This window comes from Coregonus lavaretus (genome assembly GCF_964263955.1).
Source record: "Coregonus lavaretus genome assembly, chromosome: 35".
Classification (NCBI taxonomy): Eukaryota; Metazoa; Chordata; class Actinopteri; order Salmoniformes; family Salmonidae; genus Coregonus; species Coregonus lavaretus.
In genome coordinates, this window is record NC_140022.1 from 10,728,456 (window position 1) to 10,734,455 (window position 6,000).

Below are 6,000 nucleotides of genomic sequence, written 5' to 3' on the forward strand. Positions count from 1 at the left end.
ACAAATGTATTTTGAAATACAAATATTTAAATACTCATTAATTTGAACCCCGGGTCTGTTTGGTATTGAAAATAATTTATTTAGAAATAAATATTTGAAAATTGTTTAAAATAGTATTCTATTAATAGAAATACTTTCAAATAATTAAGTAGTTGATTCAGGCAACATTATTAGAAAATACTCAAATACACATAAAATGTGTATTTGAAATATAAATCATCAAAATACACATGTATTTGAACCCAGGTCTGATAGCTAACAATTGCAACATGATAACAATAGTTCTGAAAATGTTTCCATTCACATCATGGTGCATTTGAGTCATTCTCTGTACTCACACCTCTGAGTAAAGCTCTCATGTAATCTCTTGTTTTCCTGTTACATCGCTGAAGCCTCTTGGCTGTGGTTTTGGCACTGCGCCAACCCATAGCATGCAGGGAGCAAAAACGCTGAAAGCAACACTTACTTGAAGCCCTCACTTCCACACATCTCATCTCCTTTTCCTGTGTGTGTGGGAGGATATAACGCTGCGTCTGTCTGTGTGTGTGTGTGTGTGTGTGTGTGTGTGTGTGTGTGTGTGTGTGTGTGTGTGCGCGCATGTGTGTATGCTGAACTGCATATGCCTGTTAACACAGGTGGAAAAAAACTCTCCATAACACGCCTGTTCACAATACAAACCCTAGATGGCGCTTTGCTTCCATGTTCAGGTCATCTACTTGCATGACTATTCGACAGTAATAGTGGTTGGTGGTGGGCCAGGAACCCACTTGTGTGCCATCAACGTTCCCTTTGCATCACAATTAAACTAGTTAGTTGACAGAAATCTGAAAATGCTCCTGTAAGACTTTTCCTGGGTCACAGACAGTGAGTAAACGTTTGGGAACCAATTTGATGGCAGACCGGCAGCAGTCACAATAAAGTTAACCTAACGTAGCAGGCGTAAGAGAAACGCCTGAACGGAGTTCCCACATCAGGTTTTCAGCGTAAAATAAGCTAGGTTGAAAATAGCTGTATCCCTGATACACCGCTAAGGCTACAATAAAGTTAGCACTCAGGTTTATCACTCAGAGCCATGTTCGACAGTCTGAACTCTGACCTAAACTAATCACTTCCCGTCTCTGGGTTAAATCAATGTGCCCTTAGGCACAGATCTAAGATCAACCTACCCTCCCCAAATCCTATAGCCATAATCGTTAGGGAGAAAACACAAAACTGACCTGAGATCAGGTTCAAGAGGCAACTTGGACCTACTGCCTAAAACAAAGTGAGAAGGCTGTGGTTTGACCTTCAGTTTCTGTCTGGGTTGTTAATATTGTACAGTCAGTCACACTCAGTTAGTCACACTGAGGTACTAAGACTTCAGGCTTCAGACAGAGACGTTATTCACATGCTTTCACTGTTAGAGATAGGTGAGGAGAAAATGGGTCAGAAAGTTAAGAACTGTGTGTATGTGTGTGTCTACGTGTATGTGTGTGTGTGTGTCTACGTGTATGTGTGTGTGTGTGCGTGTGTGTGTGTGTGTGTATATATGTGTGTGTGTGTGTGTGGTCAGTCACACTGTCGTGTGGCCCAGTATAAATAGAAGTAGTGGGAACCGATGTCTGGGTGGATGTGTGTGTGTGATGTGACCATGAGCCGATATATCCACCGTTTGGCTTTGGGCACCTGCAAGCCATGCGCCTGTCCCCAACACACACACTGGTCGCACACACTTAGACCCACAAACACACAAATCAAATGTTATTAGTCACATGCTTTGTAAACAACAGATGTAGACTAACACTGAAATGCTTACTTACACACGCCTGCATGCACACACACTCACACACACACACACACACACACACACACACACACACACACAGTGAGGTAAAAATAAATGCATCTTAATGCAGCACCTTGCACCCATGTCCCATACTACCACTGACACCCCTTTTAACCCCAGTCCCCAGGGGTCATGAACCCTGACCTTTCACCTCCCCCTCTGTCCACCCACTGGATAGTCCAAGGCTAGTTTCTTAGGTGGGCTCTCCTGTACTCATTGGTGTATCTGTGTGTATATGGGACAGCTGTAAACTTTAACCCCTGCCCTCCCTCACACAGCATGACTTTGTAAACTATACCTACAGGAAATAGTGGCCAGTCTTCAGAGATGTCAGGTTCTTCTGCACCCCAGTCCCAAATCAACCACCAGCACCAATCCCTATTCATTTGCTCACACACATAACACCCATACACATTTATACTGACTCAACACACAGAGACACACACACACTCACATACAATCATCATATACACTGCTACTACTCTGTTTATCATATATCCTGATACCTAGTCACCTTCCCCCTATACATATCTACCTCCATCACTCCAGTATCCCTGCACATTATAAATATGGTATTGGAACTGAACCTGTATATACACTACATGACCAAAAGTATGTGGACACCTGCTCGTCGAACATCTAATTCCAAAATCATGGGTATTAATATGTACTTGGTCCCCCCCTTTGCTGCTATAACAGGCTCCACTCTGCTGGAAAGGCTATGCACTAGATGTTGGAACATTGCTGCGGGGACTTGCTTCCATTCAGCCACAAGAGCATTAGTGAGGTCGGGCACAGATGTTGGGCAATTAGGCCGGGCTCGCAGTCGGTGTTCCAATTCATCCCAAAGATGTTCGATGGGGTTGAGGTCAGGGCTCTGTGCAGGCCAGTCAAGTTCTTCCGAACCAATCTCAACAAACCATTTCTGTATAGACCTCGCTTTGTGCAAAGGGGCATTGTCATGCTGAAACAGGAAAGGACCTTCCCCAAACTGTTGCCACAAAGTTGGAAGCACAGAATCGTCTACAATGTAATTGTATGCTGTAGCGTTAAGATTTCCCTTCACTGGAACTAAGTGGCCTAGTCTGAACCATGAAAAACAGCCCCAGATCATTATTCCTCCTCCACCTAACTTTACAGTTGGCACTATGCATTGGGGCAGGTAGCGTTCTCCTGGTATCCACAAAACCCAGATTTGTCCGTCGGACTACCAGATGGTGAAGCGTGATTCATCACTCCAGAGAACACGTTTCCACTGCTCCAGAGTCCAATGGCGGCGAGCTTTACACCACTCCAGCCGACACTTGGCATTGCGCATGGTGATCTTAGGCTTGTGTGTGACTGCTCGGCCATGGAAACCAATTTCATGAAGCTCCCGACGAACAGTTCTTGTGCTGACATTGCTTCCCCAGAGGCAGTTTGGAACTCGGTAGTGAGTGTTGCAACCGAGGACAGACGATTTTTAAGCGCATCAGCACTCGGCGGTCCTATTCTGTGAGCTTGTGTTGCCTACCACTTCGTGGCTGAGCCGTTGTTGCTCCTAGACGTTTCCACTTCACAGTAACAGCACCTATAGTTGACCGGGGCAGCTCTAGCAGGGCAGACATTTGACGAACTGACTTGTTGGAAAAGTGGCATCCTACGACGGTGTCACTGAGGTCTTCAGTAAGGCCATTCTACTGCCAATGTTTGTCTATGGAGATTTCATGGCAGTGTGCTCGATTTTATACACCTGTCAGCAACGGGTTTGGCTGAAATAGCTGAATCCACTAATTTGAAGGGATGTCCACATACCTTTGTATATACACTACCAGTCAAAAGTTTGGACACACCTACTCATTCAAGGGTTTCTCTTTATTTTTACTATTTTTTACATTGTAGAATAATAGTGAAGACATCAAAACTATGAAATAACACATATGGAATCATGTAGTAACCCAAAAAATGTTAAACAAATCAAAATATATGTTACATTTGAAATTCTTCAAATTGCCACCCTTTGCCTTGATGACAGCTTTGCACACTCTTGGCATTCTCTCAACCAGCTTAATGAGGTAGTCACCTGGAATATATTTCAATTAACAGGTGTGCCTTCTTAAAAGTTAATTTGTGGAATTTCTTTCTTTCTTCATGCGTTTGAGCCAATCAGTTGTCTTTTGACAAGGTAGCGGGGGTATACAGAAGATAGCCATATTTGGTAAAAGACCAAGTCCGTATTATGGCAAGAACAGCTCAAATAAGCAAAGAGAAACGACAGTCCATCATAACTTTAAGACATGAAGGTCAGTCAAAATGGGACATTTCAAGAACTTTGAAGGTTTCTTCAAGTGCAGTCGCAAAAACCATTAAGCGCTATGATGAAACTGGCTCTCATAAGGACCGCCACAGGAATGGAAGACAGAGTTGCCTCTGCTGCAAAGGATAAGTTCATTACAGTTACCAGACTCAGAAATTGCAGTCCAAATAAATGCTTCACAGAGTTCAAGTCACAGACACATCTCAACATCAACTGTTCAGAGGGGACTGTGTGAATCAGGCCTTCGTGGTCGAATTGCTGCAAAGAAACCACTTCAAAAGGACACCAATAAGAAGAAGAGACCTGCTTGGGTCAAGAAACCCGAGCAATGAACATTAGACCGCTGGAAATGTGTGCTTTGGTCTGGAGTCGAAATGTGAGATTTTTGGTTCCAACCGCCAATCACAGACAGTGTCTTTATGAGACGCGGTGTGGGTGAACAGATGATCTCCGCATGTGTAGTTCCCACCGTAAAGCATGGAGGAGGAGGTGTTATGGTGTGGGGGTGCTTTGCTGGTGACACTGTCTGTGATTTATTTTAGAATTCAAGGCACACTTAACCAGCATGGCTACCACAGCATTCTGCAGCGATATGCAATCCCATCTGGTTTGGGCTTAGTGGGACTATCATTTGTTTTTCAACAGGACAATGACCCAACACACCTCCAGGCTGTGTAAGGGCTATTTTACCAAGAAGGAGAGTGATGAAGTGCTGCAGCAGATGACCTGGCCTCCCCAATCCCCCGACCTCAACCCAATTGAGATGGTTTGGGATGAGTTGGACGGCAGAGTGAAGGAAAAGCAGCCAACAAGTGCTAAGCATATGTGAGAACTCCTTCAAGACAGTTGGAAAAGCATTCCAGGTGAAGCTGGTTGAGAGAATGCCAAGAGTGTGCAAAGCTGTCATCAAGGCAAAGGGTGGCTATTTGAAGAATCTCAAATATTAAAAAAAGAAAAACCCTTGAATGAGTAGGTGTGTCCAAACATTTGACTGGTACTGTATAGTGTAGCTTACTTACTTCTCGTGTTCTTATTTTTATTTCACGTTTTTGGTCTACCTTATGTTATTTTTAATACTAAATTGATATTGATTACTGCATTTATGGGTTAAGAGCTTGCAAGAAAGGCATTTCACTGTACTTGTGCATATGACATTAAAGGTGAATTTCACTCAAAAACTATATTTTGGTATTTTTTTCATTAGTCCACTGTTGATACAGTCCCAAAATGTTTTCAAGTTTTGCATCATCATGATGATGTGCTGGAGACACTTCTCTTCTTAAAAGTCAAATTAAGTGATAATGCCGGAGAAGCCGGTGTTTGGAGGATATATTGGCACGGGTGCACCAGCTTCGAGGGCATTATCACTTTTATACAACATATTCAAATAATGATTTACATATTTTCATTAAAAACTTTATTTTGATGAATTTGTTCATACTATTTCATCCTTCCACAAGATATAGTTCCGACACAAATCTAGGGTTGCTACCCAAAACGGGTGGTCGTTCATTCTATCGGTTCGTTTGCCAGAGACGCTACCTAGTCGTTCAGTCTTTTTGTTCTGGATCTATGGATGTGACCCAGTCGTTCGTTCTAAATATTCTATTGCCATACTGTCTGGCAACGTTCTTATCCCTTGCTTGCTAGCTAGCTAACTACGGTTAACTTAAAGTCACGTCAAACAGTGCAGCCAGAATAACAACAACCTAGCTGCATTTGTATTTGTTTAATAGTGTTTCTAGTGACATTTATTTGGATACATCCATAACAATGAGCTGTACCAAGTTAGCTAGCTGAATAAACTAAGTTAGAGTCTATTCCTAGAAAACATTGAACCGCTGTAGTTTACAACAATTATCATTTCTAAAGTGGACGT